Source organism: Mus caroli, chromosome 1 (genome assembly GCF_900094665.2).
Source record: "Mus caroli chromosome 1, CAROLI_EIJ_v1.1, whole genome shotgun sequence".
NCBI classification, from domain to species: Eukaryota; Metazoa; Chordata; class Mammalia; order Rodentia; family Muridae; genus Mus; species Mus caroli.
The window spans coordinates 120,112,387-120,121,697 of NC_034570.1; positions in this window are offsets into that span (position 1 = coordinate 120,112,387).

Consider the following 9,311-nt stretch of genomic DNA (forward strand, 5'->3'; position numbering starts at 1 on the left):
TGCCTTCAAGAATATTAGAGAGATGACCAATGCTTAACAGGTCACTCTCTCCCATCCAGGGAAGTGTTTATGCCAACTGAAGGGAACACTTATCAACTGCCGCTGTTGGATAGGGTTCCCAGTGATTGGTGAGCCAGAAGGTGGATCTGTTGCAAGGGGCTGGAGATAGGGTCCTAGTACAGCTTAAACCCCTTACGGGGAATGCTCAGGTACCAGGATATTATACCAAGTCTCTGCACCAATGTTGGAAGAGTACCATGGCAGATCGGGTCTAAGGAGTGCCACAAAGTTACACCATGCAACAGACCTCAAGGGAGAGACTGATTGGGGGGAGGGTATGCAAAGGCTGCCTCTGAGCAAGGATGGAGGAGAAAGAGAACAAACTGTGAAGGCACAGGCTTTATAAAGGGGCATAGCACATGAGCAGAGGGAGAACACGCCACCCGTGGTGACAGGGGAAGTGTATTGCCTTTGGCAGCCAGTGCTGAGTTACTGAAGGCCGGCTGCAAGGCAGCGCACCTGGTTCTAGAATGTGACTTGTTCTCAATTTTCCAACATCAGTGCCAGGATTAACTGGAGTTATGGGCTGAATTGTATGGTCCCCCTTACCCCTAAGCATTCATATTTTAAAATCCTAACCCAGAATGTGACTACACTAGGAGACAGGATCTTAAAAGAGATAACTAACTAGAATAAGGTCATTGGTGTGAACCTAAATCCAATGTCCATATAGCAGGAGGGAATTAGACTAGGAGTACTGTGGGAATTCCTTACAAAACATTTGAGGTTGTATCAGGTGGGTAAGTTCTCCTCTGCCTTTCACTACTAAGGATCTGGCTCCCTCTTAAAGTTGTTTTCCTGAGACTCTTGGTTAAACTCTATAAGAAATTCAACGTCTGAAGCAGATTGAGTTACTGGTCTATTAAATAGGGCTGCTGCTAAAGTGGTAGCTCACAGGATTAATCCCTTACTTCCTTATCAATTACTTAGCCTTTTTTCCTCCTTATCATCTATGGAACCATATATCAACAAGGGAATGGTACTATAGAAATGTATGCATGCCTCAATTCTCCGCAATGATCTGTAACTCCTTATTTACAAGACATTATAGACTTGATAATGGTGGGAAGTACACATCTTTTTAAACAGCTTACTAGTAAAGAGCCTACAGGAATCACTGTGCCACTAAATAAAATACAGGTTGATTATTTGTTCCACTCTGATAATAATTGGCTGATAGCATTAGCATGTTACTCAGGATATATAGATCATATTATCCCAAAGATTCCCTTTAAGAATTTTTTAAAATATCCCATGGACATTACCTAAAATTATATCTAAAAAAATCCTATAGACATTGTGTTTAATGCTTTGAGGTAACTCTTTATCTTAGGGTTTTATTGCTGTGAAGGAATTCTTATAAAGGAAAACACGTTGCTGTGTCTGGTTTACAGTTCAGAGGTTTAGTCCATTGTCATCCTGGTGGTAGGAAGCATGGTGCTGGAGAAGGAGCCAAGAGTTCTACATCTGGATTGACAGGCAGCAGGAAGAGAGAGTGACACTGGGCCTGGATTGACCATCTGAACCCTCAAAGCCCACCCACAGTGACACATTTCCTTCAAGAAGGTCAGACCTGCTCCAACAAGGCCACACCTCCAATAATGCCACTCCCTATGAGTCTATGGGGGCCATTTTTCATTCAAACTACCACCCTCTTCAAGGGTGCTTGTACTTTATATAGAAATTCCACATCCTCTGTGAAAAATATCCTACCCACCCCTTATTGTACAGCTCAGCAGTCTGAACTCACTGTAATCAATTAGCTTTAAGTACATTTTTTCAGCCATTGAATGTTTCACCTGACTCTGCACATTGTGCTCAAACTGTTTCTCTTTTAGAAACTGCAAGACCTAAAACCAACCCATTACTAATCTATTTCACAACTACTCATCTCCTTCAGACGGCTATATGACAATGAACTTAACTTTTTTTTTATAATTCATATTCATGCTTATTTTAATTTTCCAGTTCTGTAAACATCTACCAATGTTTAAGCCAATGTGCTGGCCACTGCCATGCCCTAATGCTTCATTTTTTAGGCCACACAAAACTTTCACAGACTTTTATCAAAATGCAAAATCTTCACAGGTGCAATTCTCTTCACCTTGTGAGAAAGCTTGGCTGATCATTCAGGCCTGCCCTTCTTGGCCTCTTTCTCCCACTGCCATCTGCCAGTGGAATTAATCCTAAAGGGTTAAAATCTAATGTCCTTTGGTAAACAGATATTACTCATATCTCAGAGTGTGAGCACCTAAAGTTCATATAATGGTCGATACTTTTGGAATATGGTTGTTGCTTCTGCTCACGGGGGTGAGATACCCTGGATGCCATTAATCATTGATTTTATCCATTTCCTGTCTAGGACTCCTACTTCTACTAAGAACTGATGATGGTCCTGCTTATACTAGAAACTGCTCTGAAGAATTCTTCAATTTATGGAATACTAATTATGGGACTATTCTGGAATCCCTTATAACCTACAGGATCAGGCTATTGTGGAATAATAATTAAATGGTAAATTTTAAAAATAAGGGGCTGGAGAGATGGCTCAGTGGTTAAGAGCACTGACTCCTCTCCCAGAGGTCCTGAGTTCAATTCCCAGCAACCACGTGGTGGCTCACAACCATCTATAATGGGATCTGATGCCCTCTTCTAGGGTGTCTGAAGACAGCTAGAGTGTACTTACATATAATAAATAAATAAATAAATATTTAAGAATTAAATAAATAAAAAGGGGGTATAAACACCCACCTAAGTCTCTTACACAGTATGTGACGTTTAGCTATGCTAACTTTAAATTTTTTCACGTTAAAGGGTAATGATTCTGCTGCTGCCACAAGGGTTTTCGCCCTAATGGAGACACAGCCTAAAGAATATGTTAAATGGAAAGATCTAGAAACTAATCAGTAGAAAATTCCCAATGTTCTTCTAACATCAGGGTGAGGTTGTGCTTATGTCTTTCCAGGAAATGAACAAAATCTCATACGGTTCCCACTATGATGCATCTGACCAGGGCAACATCCCAAAGACCACTGATAAAATGTCCAAAAGTGGATATGACAAACCCATCAAAAGGACCCATCTCTAGATGGAAAGGAAGCTGATAACCTGGGGAGACATCAAGGCTTTAACTCGACAAGCCAAGACCTTGGGGAGACTACAAGGAGACAATACTACTGCCCCCAAAATGATGCTGTTATCTTTATTGACTATAGTCTATTTTAATATAGACTATATTAATTCTCAGCTTGTCAGTGCAGAATCCAAATGCTTTTTATCAGGGAGAATAGAAGGCACACCCCTAACAGGAGACAGTGTGCTAAGGGACATAGCTCTAATGGGAAAGCACGCTAAGCATTGTTTTTAGACGATGATGATGATGGTGGTGGTGATTATCATTACTATTATTAACAATCCCAAGAATGATTACTGGAATACAAAAAGAGGTTTCAAAAATGACCTGTATTGATTAGTGTACTGGCTGGTTTTGTGTCAACTTGACACAGGCTGGAGTTATCACAGATAAAAGAGCTTCAGTTGAGGAAATGCCTCCATGAGATCCAACTGTAAGGCATTTTCTCAATTAGTGATCAAGGGGGAAAGGCCCCTTGTGGGTGGGACCATCTCTGGGCTGGTAGTCTTTTTCCTATAAGAGAGTAGGCTGAGCAAGCCAGGGGAAGCAAGCCAGTAAAGAACATCCCTCCATGGCCTCTGCATCAGCTCCTGCTTTCTGACCTTCTTGAGTTCCAGTCCTGACTTCTTTGGTGATGAACAGCAGCATGGAAGTGTAAGCCAAATAAACCCTTTCCTCCCCAACTTGCTTCTTGGTCATAATGTTTGTGCAGGAATAGAAACCCTGACTAAGACAAAGCTGAATAAACCCTTTCCTCCCCAACTTGTTTTTTGGTCATGATGTTTGTTCAGAAATAGAAATCCTAAGCCAAACTGGTACCAGAAATGAGGTATTCCTGTGACAATCTGACCATGTTTTGGGAAGGACTTTGGAACTTTGAGCTAGAAGAGCCATTGCTTAAGAGCTCTGTGGGATGTTTTGTAGGAGCTTGGAAGATAATGTTGAGAATGGTGCAGAAGATGGAGGNCTGGCTTGTGAAATTTCAGAGGGAAGATTAAAGACTCTTATCAGGGCCATTGCTATTTTGATTGTGAAGATTCTGTGGTTTTGGTTAGCTGGGGCTGAAGAATCAGCTGTGATTAACAAGATACCAGAACTACTAAAGCAAAAACTTTGAATTACTGGGACTATTGATGCTGGTTAGCTGGAGCTAAGAAATTAGTGGTGATTAAGAAGAAACCAGCATCATTGAGGTGACATCTTCTGGGAAGTGTTTTCTGAGAGCATAGAGGCTGTGTTCCAGAGATAGCCAAGGTTGTACCTTGTGCTGTGGCTGGGCTGGGTAATGTGTAAAAGTCACCCAGGTGGTACTGGTTTTAAAGGCATGAGGGGGTCATGAAGAGCAGCTGAGGCTTAGCACTGTGAGAGACCATGGAAGGCCACTGGTGAAGGTGCAGCCTCAGTTGTAGTTGATGACCCAGGACTTGAAGGGGTCATGCAAAGGAGTTGAGGCTTGGCACCATGAAGAGAGCCCATGAGAGGCTATTGGTGAAGCCTAGTTACAGCAGAAGACAGCAGTGTTTTGGAGATGCCAGTACCATGAGTGACTACCAAGAACAGCAGCAGCAGTGGAGTACAGGCATCTGGAGCCTAGAAGACAAGGTGTGTGCTACAAAGGGCAGAGCTGGAGAAGTGACCCAAGTCCTTGGAGGAATCCAGAAGAAGATCGTGAGTGGATCCCAGACATTGGACACTTGGAGTTTGCTTTTGCTTTTGATTGTGCTCTGATATTTTTCCCTCTTGAAGGAAGTATTTAGTTTTATAGTTAAGAGACTTTTAATTATAAAAAAGAACTTTGGATTTTAAAAGAGATTCGATATTTTAAAGGGATTGACATTTTAAGAATTTGTGAAGACGGTGGGACTTTTAAAGTTATTTAGATCTTGGGGAAGAATAAGAAAGTAAGAGTTGAGGCTTAATAGTGATGTGTTTGTGTGTCAAGCTGACAAGGGGTCAATTGTACTGGCTGTTTTTTGACACAAGCTGGAGTTATCACAGAAAAGAATCTTCAGTTGAGGAAATGTCTCCATGAGATCCCGCTGTAAGACATTTTCTCAATTAGTGGATCAAGGAGGAAGGGCCCCTTGTTGCTGGTAGTCTTGGGTTCTATAACAAAGCAAGCTGAGCAAGGCAGGGGAAACAAGCCAGTAAGTGACATCCCTCCATGGCCTCTGCATCAGCTCCTGCTTCCTGACCTGCTTGAGTTCCAGTCCTGACTTCCTTTATTGATGAACAGCAGTATGGAAGTGTAAGCTGAATAAACCCTTTCCTCCCCAACTTGCTTCTTGATCATGATGTCTGCACAGGAATAGAAACCCTGACTAAGACAATTAGTAAGTTACAGAATATATTAGCAGAAATTAGTCAAGAGATGAATAAATTGAAAATCATGATTTTATAAAATAGAGCTATTTCTTGTCATGTGTCAGATTTTTCTCATATTCTCAATGGTCAAATTATAAGGATAAACAAAATATCTCAAGTGACCTTTGAATGTCCTCATGGTTAAGACGGCGTTCCCCTTTCCTTGGTTCTCTATTAACTATTCTTATGGCTTGTTTTGCTTGTCTGTATTAGACCAGCCATGCAGTGATGCATTCAGTCGTGGATCCTATTATAGCCACAAGTTTCTCTTTAAAAAAAATTTAAAAAGGGGGGAAAATATGAGGGGTACAGAGGTTCTTGTGCTCACAGATAGAACGAGAAATGTGAAACACACAGGGTTGTTCCTTCAAAGGGAGGGATATACAACCTGTTTTCTTCCCAGAAGGCTGGGATCAGACATTGTTAAAGCCTGGGACCTTTGTGCTATCTGTGTGGCTCAGACCACACAGGATCCTCTCCTAGACCCTTATCTTGAGCTTGTCAATTTGTAGAACCTATGTTTATGGAAAGTATCACATGTAGTCAACCTGTAGAACCCATCTTTATATGGAAGATGTCACACGTACTTTACAAAGAGTTTTGATGTAGTGATGTCTTAAGCCTTATTGTACACATGGCATTGAGCTTTTTATTACCAGGAAAATATTCATCCAATTGTCCTGTGCTTAAATATGCCTAAATAAACTACTTGAGATCAGACTCCCAAAGTTTGAATGAACATTGACTACTGAGTTGTGTTGAACTGGACTCTCTATCTTCTTGCCGCTGGTAGGTCATTGCTCTGCTAGCGATGGTGGTCACAGATACTCAGTGGAGTATATGGAGAGAGACCACATGGAGGTAAACAGGTTGTATATCCCTCCCTTTGAAGGAACAACCCTGTGTGTTTTACATTCCTCATTCTATCAAGTTAGCAACTTGATCTTAGACTTTTGCTTTTGAAAATGGTTAAAAAACAACAACAAATTTTTCTGTTGCTAAATCATCTAGATTACAAAACTTAGTTATAGAAACTTTAATAAATAGTACACTTGAGAACTTGTTATTAATGTAAATCCTTAGTCTCATTTCATTCAGAAGCTCAAGGGTGAAAACCAGCAATTTCTTTTAAAGATTCTGCACATGATTCTTAGGCACACATAAGTTTGCAGAGAGTTGGCATGGTTGTTAAGTCTGTAAACACTAGACTGTCCTACATTCATACCTTATCTACCATGAACTACTGTGTATTTGAAGGTAGCTTTATAAACTTGAATAAATTTAAACTTGAGTTTAAATTTCTTCATTTGTAAAAAAGTGTATAACCCTTATCTCTTCTTTTGTGAATTCTAGGCAAGGGCTCTACTATTGAGGTGTGTCCTTGGCTTCTCTCTACATTTTAGGTTGCTATGATAAATAAATCCATCCAGGTAGAATTTAGAGCAGAGATTTATGCATGGTTATTCTCTACACTGTGAAATATTATTATAGTAGCACTAACCTCCAACCCCTATCTTGCTTGTTCATATGTCTGGATTCTCTGAAACTGGAGTTAGAGATAGTTGAAAGCTGCCATGTGGTTGCTGGGAATTGAACCTGGGTCCTCTGCAAAAACAGCCAGTGCTCTTAACCACCGAGCCATCTCTCCAGCCCCCTCATACTTTTTTTTTTCCTTATTATTTCCTGGTTGTGATTGTGATTCGGAAAATGTAGATGGTGCCAAGTTCTTTAGAGTTTATGCAAATAATGCATAGCTCACATTGTTAAAAGGCTCTCCATCCTCTCGGAAGGCCTATTGTCATCAGTTTTATATCCTGTTCCCATGAGAACGTCACCTCTTTTCTCTTTGCATTTTGCTGCATCTTGTGATGCTTAAGGTCAAGCCCTGGCTGTGGTGCTTGCCAGGCAAGCTCTGCCATTGAGCCTTCACACCTGCAGCCCTCTGTTAGCCTCCTCTTGCCGGGATTGCCAGCTTCTCACTCAGATGGCTTATTCTCATTCTCTTGGCCTGTTGGACTCTGCCTTCTTTTAAAGCAGTTTCTCATCGAGGCACTCCATCCCCTGTCTTCCTCCCACTCTCTTCCTGAGGCAACTGTTTTACTCTGCAGCTGTCGCTAGATCCCAGGAATATTTTCACTAGACAAGTTTTGCCGTTCAGCCTTGTTTCTGTGTATTTGATTGTCTTTAGTATTTTATGTAAGTTGTAAACACACTGGGTAGAAACAACTCAATAAATGAAGAATAGTAAAATGAATTGTAAAAAGTTATGGTCTCATAAAATAAGAATGGGGGGGGGGCTTTCCCAAACAGAAGTGAACTGGATGTCAGAATGTCTGAGAATATTGGATGGCTGCTACTTCACCATAAAATCATTTCCCAGTCCCAAGCTTGTTTTTGTTATTGTCTCCTGGTCGTTCCCCTTCCACTTGCCTTCCTGGCCACTTGGGATAACCATTCCTTTATCTTCTAGCTCCCAAATCTGGGTACTATTTCTTATGGTTTCCCTCCAGCATCCTAATATCTAGCCAGATCTTTTCCTGCTTTCTACTTTTAAACGTTATCTGTTTCTACTTTATATCTCCAAGTGCACACCTTAATATAACATACTTATACATACCTACACAAGGCTACTGTCCAGAGCATAGAAAGTAGTTCTTTCTGGTCTAAGTCATATTCAAAACCATTAATAATAATTCCCAGAAAAATTGGGTTAGAGAAAATAATTATCCCAAAGCAAGACAGATGCTACAGTGTGAGGCGCTGGAGAATTTAAGGTAAGTCCTAATTCATCTGGCCGCACTGGGGTTGATCTCATTTTGTGATTTTCTATGTAATTTTCCAGCTGCAGCAATGTCTGGAGATTCTGCAGAGGCCTTACAGCAACCCCCACATATACACATCCATAAATTAAATGTAAAATATAAAGCATTTACATTTCTTAAAAGAACTGCACACTAAAGAGGCAGGCTGGGAATGACACAATACGAAGACTCGTGTGCTGTCTGGCTCTTGCTGGTCATTATTAGGTCTCCTCCCATTGTTGAATGTTTGCTTGCTTCAATATAGAACCTTCTGTTCTTCACTTTTGTGTCCACCATTGTCACTATTCAAGTAGGGTGTAGTTTTAGCCTCTGTCTTGCTTTGGGATAAGTATTTTTCTCTAACCCCATTTATCTGTGAGTTATTAATGGTTTTGAATTAGACCAGAAGGAACTACTTTCTATGCTCTGGACAGTAGCCTCATATAAGGCATGTATAAGTATGTTGCATTAATTAAGATTTAGTTCTACTTCTTGGTATCGATGGCACAAACCCCGGCTGGTCCTATTGACACACTCAGTCTAAACCCCGTTAAAGCCCAGGAGCTGGGACGGTGGCTCTGCTGGTAAAGTGCTTCTAGTAAAAACATGCGGACCTACGTGTGGGTCCCCAGGACCTCCTCACAAAGCTGAGCTTGGCAACATGTATTTACAATCCCAGTGCTAGAGAGGCAAGGATAGGTGGATCCTCAGGGCTTAATGGCCAGGCTTTCTAGCTAAAATGACAAACTCCAGGTTCAGGAGAGACTCCAGAAGGCATTCTTGTCAGAACCCCTAAGATAGGCTCAGTCTGTGAAATAATAAAGGGGGAGATGTGGAGAGCTTTGGTGGTCACTTGGCAGGGATCTGACACTGGCCAAGGACAAGAAAATGGGCTTCAGTAATCTGACATTAGGCTATAACAGGGAAGTAAGTTCAGGCAGGAATCTTAATTT